The sequence below is a fragment of the Gopherus flavomarginatus genome, chromosome 3 (assembly GCF_025201925.1).
Source record: "Gopherus flavomarginatus isolate rGopFla2 chromosome 3, rGopFla2.mat.asm, whole genome shotgun sequence".
NCBI lineage: Eukaryota > Metazoa > Chordata > Testudines > Testudinidae > Gopherus > Gopherus flavomarginatus.
This window is the reverse complement of record NC_066619.1, coordinates 105,695,462-105,704,796: the sequence shown is the minus strand read 5'-3', so window position 1 is coordinate 105,704,796 and position 9,335 is coordinate 105,695,462. Positions and strand designations below refer to the sequence as shown.

The following is a 9,335-nucleotide window of genomic DNA, read 5'->3' as shown; positions in this document are numbered from 1 at the left end:
CCACGGGGGTTAACCGGGCTCCGCAGCCGCTTAAAATGCGCCACCGCGGTAGATGACAGGCTATCCCGCGCGGCCCAGGGCGGCTTCACTCACCCGGGAGCAAAGAGCGCTGCTGATCCGCCGCTGGGTTTCCTGTGCCTAGAGACACCCCCTGCGCTAGCGCCAAGCTGCCCTCGGACCGCTCGCTCCCCTCTGGCCGGCTCCCGAACACTGCAGCTACCCAGGGCAGCCTGCCCCGCTATTTATACAGAGCGGCTGCCCCGGCGCCGCTTTCTCCTCTCGCGAGATCGTTGCGTAGCGTGGCTGCTGCTGCTTCCCCCGCCTTCTCCTCTCACGTGATTAGCTGCCGCTGGGAAGGGCCGCTCTGTCAGCTGATCCGGCCCAGCTGGCGAGCGCGCCCTTGGTTCGGCCTGCGCGCGGCCGCCGCTGCCGGGCTGCCCGGGCCCGGGGTGCTCGCTATGCGGGGATCGATTGGGGTGGGGCGAGAAGCCTGCGGCCGCTGCCTTCCCTAGGGTCAAGCCGGTATTTGCTTTGTCGTGCGGCATCGGCGGTAACAGAAGGCGAAGGGAGGTCGTTTTGAAGTGATCTATGTATATATAGGCGCTAGCTTCAAGTGTGCCCGCCAAACTGGGGTTCGTACTTTAAGCTGCTATGGCGTATGGGCAAGAGCCAGTACGCAGCCGGCCATACCGGCACGGGTAGCTTCCCAGGCCGGCAATTTAAAAGGGCAGCAGCCTGAGCCCCTGACCCTTTAAATCACCGCCAGAGCCCCGCTGTTGGAGCCCTGGGGTAGTGGCTGGGAGCCCCGGGACTCCGGTGGTGATTTAAAGAGCCGGGGCTCCCAGCCGCCACTTCTGCAGCCGGAATCCCAGGCCCTTTAAATCGCTGCTAGAGCCCTGCTGCTGGAGCTCCAGGGTAGTGGCTGGAAACCCCAGGGCTCTAGCGACAATTTAAAGGACCTGGGGCTCCCAGCTGCTGCTACTGCATCCAGAGCCCTGGGCTGTTTAAATTGGGATTTAAAAGTCCCAGGGATTTAATGGCCTGGCCTCTTTGTGTTGAAGCTCCCCTGCCCCCCGCTGAGGACCCCAGCCCTGTGTACTGGTAAGTCCCTTGAGTTACTTTCACCTCTGCTTAGGTGTCTATGCTACTCACATCCCATGATCAGTTCACGTTTCCCTGTGGTCAGCTCTTGGGCCTGGCCTCTAAGGGTACCCATTGCTGGCGCTGTCCTGCATTGGCAGGTCTATCTTCCAGTCTAAGGGGAGGCGCCACTAGGCCTAGGGTTCAAATAAAGTCAGGCAACAACAAATGACAATGCAAGAATGGGCGTGAGGGTTACAGACTCAAAAGCAGGGAACCAGAAAGGGACACCAAGCAGAGAACCCCAGACAGCACCGTTTCTGTACCTATTGGGAATCCAGGGATGGGAGGATACAAGCCCACCCACAGCTAAAAGTTCCTCCCACCCCAGCCTAAGGGGAGGCGCTACTGGATCCAAAGTCCAAGCAATTCCAGCGGACAACTAATGATAAAACAGGCATGAGGGTCACGGGACTATAAGTAGGGTTACCAGATAGCAACTGTGAAAAAATGGGATGGGAGGGAGGGGTAGTAGGTGCCTATATAAGAAAAAACAGGATTGTCCCTTTAAAAATGGGACATGTGGTCACCCTAAGGTAGCCAGAGGGGGATACTAAGCAGAGGATCCCAGACAGCACCCATAGGCTGTTTTTGTAGGGGAGCTGGTTCTCTCCTTTTCTTCTAAGGTTCTTTTAATCCTTTCCTGGCCCAGCCAGAGTGGGGTGCCTTCATCTCAGCGCAGTATCTCTATTCTGCCTTTTCACTGTAACCTACACCAAAAACTTTGGCTGCTTATTAGCATGCTAAATCTCTTCTTGCATTACAGTTCTTAAGCTCCTGTAACTTAATTCTCATCCACAGTGATGAGGTATTTCCCATGTAACACATGTATCCCTGGCACCAAAACACACCTTATAGGACAGTTCCCTTTTGTCAGTGCAGTCTGACATTTCTGAGCAGAGTTAGGTTCTAGATCACGTTAATTATTATTATTTGTAGTACAATAGCAGCTTGTGGCCCCAACTGAAATCCGGGACCCATTGTGCTAGGATAGATGAATGTACAATAAGACATAGTCCTTGTCTACCTCCTACACCTCAAGAGGTAAAGCTTAGATTCTGCAACTTATGTCTGGATGGAGCCTCACTTAAGTCAATGTGGTTCTTAGTGCAAATCTTCACTTTCATGCAACAAATTTCAGGGCTGGGGGTCTGCACCTTTGTTACTTTAGTGTCACTTAGTGATTGAAGATTTGTTATCACTTGTTCAACAGGCTGTGTGAATTTCTCAAACAAGATAATGTAAGGCCACGTGCATCTTATTAAAACAAGACTGATTAGGAAATAATATTAAAACAACTTCTAAGTTCTTATATCACACCCATCACTACACTGTATGAGCTTGGCTGAAAATCCCTAACATGTAAACATATCCAGCCCTAACTCAGTCAGAGCTCATCTAAAGAGGTACTAACCTATAGATAAGGAAAAGGACGATAACCAGCTTATATCGTTAGCCAGCTGAGTGTTTCTTACAACTTCACCATAGCTTCCTGCCTACTAAACACTAACTCAAGTTTCAGACTCTTGGGCCTTGTAATGCTCCTCCACCAGTGGTAGCAATGGAAGAAACGGACGTGTAGACAATACTCACGTGAACTCAGGCATTCCTACCAGTATGTTTTGTAACCCTGCTCTGAGGAGCTGAGGGAGTGTGAGGAGCACATTACTAGCTCTGCTTCTGCTGCAGTCTCAGCTGGCTGCTGCTATTTTCACTTGGACTAACTTCTTGTGGTTCCTCAGAGCTAAATATTTAGCCAATTGCTAGCTCAGTAACAGAGAGGGGAATATCAACTGGAGGTGAGGGGAAATGGCTCAGGGTAGCATACGTAGCAGGGACCATGGCTGTGAGCATGGGTGATACTGTATGGGGAGCATGGTGAGGGAGCAGAGATTTTGTTCCCATTCAACAAAGCACAGCTGAGACAATTACCAGCCAAGGAGCTTCAGAGCTGGAGTGTGTGAGGGGACCCGTGGGTTACTGAAGAGTGTGTGAGAGAGGACACTAAGCCAGCAAATTAAGTCTTCACTACAAAAATAGGTGCGTCTTTACATCAAGAAACCTATCTCAATGTAAAATCCTAATAGAGACAAAGCACTTTAGTTTTTACGCTGATGTAACTAGTGGAAATTAGCCTATGCCCTGCTCCTGGGGTTCACCTCCACTAGCAACATTTTAAATTGCAACACTATGGTTGTGCAATTTTAAATTATTGTTAGTCTTTTTATTTTCTCTGAGTGGGTTTATCTCCTGTGCTTTTAAAAAGAGATAACACAATATTATTGCAGTAATAACACAATGCCGTTTGGTATAAATGGCAGCATTTCAAAATAGGGGTTACAAAGTACTACAACTAATTATCTCAGATCATAGTTGACATCACATCATCAAGATTAGCTCCAGAAGAGCATGCTGATGTTCTTCATAAGTTCATGTTACTGCATCTGGTCATGAGAAATGCACATGCTCTAGGCTCCAATCTTGCACACCTTTGCACACATCGGCCCCATGAGGTACTTAAGTATGAACTTAAATTTAGATACACCTCTATCCTGCTATAACGTGGTCGTGGGGAACCAAAAATCCCTACTGCATTATAGCTGAAACCCCATTATATCGGGGTAAGGGTAGCAGGGCACCGGCGGTGATTTAAAGAGCGCCAGGCTCCAGCTGCTGTGGGGAGCCCCAGGCCCTTTAAATCGACAGTGGAGCCCCGCTGCCACTGCCCCGGGGTAGTGGTGGCGGGGCTCCAGCAGTGATTTAAAGGGCCCTGGGCTCCCCACAGCAGCCAGAGCCCCGGATCTTTTAAATTGCTGGCGAGCCCCACTGTCGCAGCCCCAGGGTAGTGGCGGCAGGGCTCCAGCTGTGATTTAAAGAGCTCTTTCTGAGTTGGTAATCAATATGTCCTTCTTTGGGATATGTTACCCATCATCAAACTTAACTCAGGATTGTCCCCATTGGCCCTCCCACATTTCCTCATCCTTTCCAGTCTCACATAATTCTTTTCTAGGTTTTGCAATCCTGCACTGCATCCTTTTGTCTTTGGATTCCACACTTATTCTTTATTCATCTAAGTAGTCTGTCTCCTTTACTGCACTTGTTGGCTTTGTGGATAAGCCTTTGTGTGTTCCAGTATCAAAAGCTTTTTCCTAGTCTAGGGTAATCATATCCATAGCTTCCCTGCTATGCTTCTTTTGTTTTTTCTTCACAAGATTATATCCTATTTTAAGGCATGATCTCTGTGTGACTCCATGGTGACTGTTTTTACAAATGACAGCATCTCTCCTATAAAGTCCTCCTCTCTTTTGTTTCTGATCACTGTATCCTGCATATATCCTCTAGCACAGTGGTTCTCAAACTTTTGTACTGGTGACCCCTTTCATATACCAACTGTCTGAGTGCGACCTCTCCCCCCTTATAAATGAAAAACCATTAAAAATGCTGGAGGCAAAGCAGGGTTTGGGGTGGAGGCTGACAGCTTGCGACTGTGATCCTGAAGGGTCCTGACCCCCAGTTTGAGAACCCCTGCTCTAGCAGACATTCCCTCTACTTTCTCTGGGACGGTGTCTCATCAGTAGTTAGGCACTCTAATTTTTCTTTGTCACCTATTCTACTGTGACTGAGTTCCTGTGATAGTTGAGAATTGTCCCTTTCCTATTTCTTTCCTTAAACACTAAGGGCACCAGAGTTTTCCTGACTGTCTCATTGCCTCCTGTGGGTTTCTGTTTGAAAGGGGTCAATCTGGCCATGTACAAGAAAGCAGCCCTGTACTTGTGTCCTTAAAACTGCTGTTACTTCTGCAGTGAAACTCTATTGGCTTCAGTGCAGTTATAGCAGGGTTGAATTTGACCCTAATTTGTGACTGATTGTTGAGATTTCCCATTACCTTTAGTATGTCCTGTTCACAAGTTATCTTGGTTTTAGATATTGTCTCATTCTGCTGTTCCTTCGCATGTGGTTGTCACTGCAAAAATCTTTCCACCAGCTTGCGTCTTGTGGGCTAAATTTTCAAACGTGCCAGTTTCCTATTACAGTCATTTATGCAGAGGCCATAAGCTAGAGCTACACTGATGTCCTGTCAATTTAAATAAGCAAAAAGGAACAAAAGTTTCAAAGTCAACAATTATGAGCAGCACAATGGATGGGAGTAAAAGCAAGTGGAGAGAGAATTGCACAATTGTCTGTATCTATTATACATCCATTCACCCATCTGATTTCCAGAAAATATAGCACAGAAAGGAGGAGGGAACAGATCAGTCCCTAAGCTGCAAGAGCAGGTTACAGAAGACCAATCTGCTGGGCTGCAGATGACTTAAGGACCCATGGACAGATGTAGTAATTCAAGAATTTATTTTCCTGTGCATGGCAAGAAGAAGGGAAACGACCCACTCCCTCAGGAGAGATACAGATGCAGGACTAAAGGAAACACAAAAAGGACTGCAGAGGGTGGAAGTGATCACATAAGGAAGTTTCATCTGCAGATAGATATAATGTTGAAGTGTCCAGTTTGCATTCACTGTGCTCATGCACCAGGTTCAAATGTGGTTCCCTCCCAGGATTTAGAGGATAGCATCTAGACAAACAGAATAGCCATGGAGGAACAAAAATATCACTAGGTAAAGATAAACACCATTGTCCATACAGGGGACAGCACAGTGCTCCATGTCATAGGTGAGAGAAGCATGGTGAAATAAGACACACAGGAGGGGAAGTGAAGTGTGACTCATTCATGTTGGAGGTGTAGGCACAATATCAATTGCATGTACCTGCATATTGTTCAGGAGGTCACCATTCCTTCAGCCACTGTTGTCCAGATATCAGAGGAATACTGGGCAGGCAACAAGCATGTTGCTATGGCAGCAATATACCCTCCCAGGAAGATCACTATAGGCTTCCATGTCATACTGCAGCATGTCACAATAACCCCACCCCAGCACACACCCTGACACTGCAGCACTGTGACTCTCCCGTGTCTATTCACAGGGACAAACACATCAGAGCTGATCCAAAAAGGACAATTTACAAGGAATGTGTGATCGTAAGAACACACCAATGCCAGAGGGCTCGCTGGTATATAGCAGAGTGTCTCAGCTGGTCTGACCAGCTCATTGCACCTCACACAGTGTTGTCATGATATTAATTTAATGGGTGTCTTGTTGTATATCACTGGAAAACTAGTATCTCACTGATTATTAATAGCCTTGTGTGAAGTAGGCATGGTTAGCATACAAAGAATTATAAATGTGTACTGGAAATATGTTCTTAAAATGTGCCTGGCCCTAGACAAAGGAATGTGGTTTTGTCTGCTTGAATGTTGGTTTCCAATGTAAATTGAGCAAGGAGAGATCATGGAAGCACATTTACATAAAAGGTGAATAAAGCAATCAAATTAGTGAGTGGGGAAGATAGCCACTTACCTGTCGTGACACGGGGAGGAGACTGCAAAAATTAAGGTGGTGCCAGCTCTCTGGGGGACACAGCAAGCTGAGTCCCTGGGAGGGCTTCCTGGCTTTGAAAACAAAAATAAACTTTCAGAATATAAACAGAGAAAAAGCCATTTTGGCATCCTTCATCTGAAAAGACAAACCAAACACTTTCAGCTATATGTTGGCTCTTGAGTAAAAACTGGCCAACCATGCTGGAAGAATGGGGGTGAGAAGACTACTTTAAATAAAAGACTCTCGTTTGTTAAGTTAGGTTTTGGTCTTAGTAAGTAATGTATGTTTGTTTGTTTGTAACCAATTCATTCTACTTGACATCATTTAAAAATCTGTTTTTTGTTAGTAAGCGTAATCTTATTTTATTAAACAACCGTCTTAGTGCAGTGTTTCAAACTGAGGAGTAAAATCTTCAGCCAAACTAACAGGCTGGTGCCGTGGACTGTCTCTTTAAAGGAGCAGCACACTTGATAAGGTTTTGTGACTGCTACAGTGAGAAGGGCTGAGCACGGCAGAGAAGACAGTTCTGGGGACACTTGAGACTGGAAGGGCTTTTGGTGTCACCCTCCAAGGAGTAACCAGGCTGGTGGAGGCTATGGTGAGGCTGTAAGCAGGCTGCTGATGCCAGGGCTCTGAGCCAAAGCTGCACAGCACAGTGGCATCGAAGGTTACAGAGCAGGGAGTGACACAACCCCTTATTGGTCTGGGTGAAACCCCCAAAGCGTCACAGAATGATGTCAGGAAGAGCTGCATTATAGTTTATTTCTGGGGGCTTTGCAGTGTGAGTTATGATCCATATTTTCAAGCGGTAGGCCCTGACCCCAACAAAAGGGAAATGTGCATATCAACCAGTCTTGCACATGGTAAACACATTACCAAGACTTCTAAGGCTACCGTAACTAACTTATCTGTATTTACCCAGACTGTAGGACTCCAGCCAGTCCCAAACTCCCCAGCTAGTCCAGAGAACCTGCCAATGGAGGAGTTGTGTCATTCTTCTGAGTGCTAGGTCAGTTTTTTCTGTGATGATGTAATTAACATGGTAGGTAATCTGCATATGAATAGAGTAGAGCTTTTTTCTGTCTCTGAAGGAGATTTCAGTGACTGAAGGTACCCTTAGGAGGAACACAAGTACAGCATTCATCACAAGTGGCCACATTTTATAGGACTTGCCATCTGCTGGTGGGAGGAAATCAATATAAATTAAACCTCTTGAGAATGGCATAAAGAAACTGATTAACATAGGTGTAGATGGCAGACTGGTTTAGTCCTGTGATGGCCACCACTCAATCTCTGAAATACTCCTGTTGTGAAGGAATCTCAGAGCTGAGGTGATTTTGACTACTACAGGTAATGTATGGCTCTTCTGTGTTTGACTCTCAAAACCTGGCCAACACCTCAGAGAAATGCAGGACAACTGCAGAGTTAAACTTGTGCCTTCAGATGATTTCTTCCTCAGATAAATCCAAGAAGCCTTCCCCATCACCCCCCGAGTGGGTCCTGTTAGCAGAGAACAGTTTGATTCTTTGTTTTGCCTGGGTCATTTGGGCCCCTTCCTTCACCTTCCCTGATCTCTCGTCCTTCAGGGACCTCAGTGTCCAGTGTCACTCAAAATGTTTACAGGTTTCATGCTGTCTCTGTCACCAGTTGACAGTTGGTTCTGGTTTTCCTACATCTGCCCCATAAAACATGGTGGGATTAATAAGGCAAGTGTGGGCTTCTCACTGTATACAGATTAGACTAAATTCTGCTTCTCCCAGTGTGATTGGTTGAAAATTCCACGGTGTGCACATTTTTCCTAGCCCCACTCACCCATATCGCTCCTGGCAGGTGCAATTCTCTTGTGCTTCCGTTGCATCTCTGAAAATACTCAGCAACCCAAGTTCTACTTGCACCTGTAAATGCGGAGGCAAAAACCCACTGTAATGGTGCAAAACCTTTGAAAATTTAGCTTTACTACGTTACAAGTTCATAAACTGCTTCTTTTTACTTATAGGTGTCCTGCTAAATTCTAATAGAATTAGTACTGTGTGGTGTATTGGTTCATTCTGGTGTTGCTATTAACTTTTATCAGTGGTGTTTTTCTTGTTTTGACATTGCTTCTGAAGAGAACTACAATCACTGAAAATATAACACTTCGGATACCCAGGGAGATGATCTTTGAATCCTTGTCTGTAGCTGGATATCCTTCAAAAATGTTTGGTCAGTGACTCGGGGATTTCCATTGGAACTGTTACCATGAATCACTTAGCTCCTGACTTGTGCAATGAGAGAAAGTAGAAATAAAATGACCTTTTATGTTGTCTAGTCCAGTCTGTTCCTCTAGCAATGCAGGCTTGTTCCGTATAGCACCGTTTCCAGTGCTTTGTTCAATACAGTTTTGAATTATTTAAAGTAGTATTTCCCAAATGTTTGAAAGCTTCAGGAAAATGAAACCAATCACATACCTCCTGCAGTCCTACCATAAGTTCTTAACAGCCTACAACTTTTAATTTATACATCTTCTGTGCTCCATGCTTTTGCAAACACTGTATAGATCTTGATAATATGACACTTCATTATCACACTATCACTAACAGGCCCTAACTAAGCTCAAGGTTCCCACAAACACATGGGATGGCTGTGTCTTAGAAGTCTGTAACATATACCCGTTAAATATACTGTGTGATTGTTATCAGGGTAAAGCATTAATTAATAAAGATACAAGTAACCACAAATGTTTCCCTAGGGCTTGCTATAAAAGGAAGCTATTGTGAA

At 45.9% G+C, this 9,335-nt stretch overlaps 1 long non-coding RNA gene across 1 annotated transcript; it reads left to right on the top strand.

Moving 5' to 3' along the window:
- Positions 1–731: 731 nt before the first annotated feature.
- LOC127046757 (uncharacterized) lies at positions 732–8,885 on the top strand. The gene is made up of 3 exons (XR_007773183.1): positions 732–1,101; positions 7,501–7,587; positions 8,687–8,885. It is a non-coding gene; the product is annotated as an uncharacterized LOC127046757 (long non-coding RNA).
- The last annotated feature ends 450 nt before the right edge of the window (positions 8,886–9,335 follow it).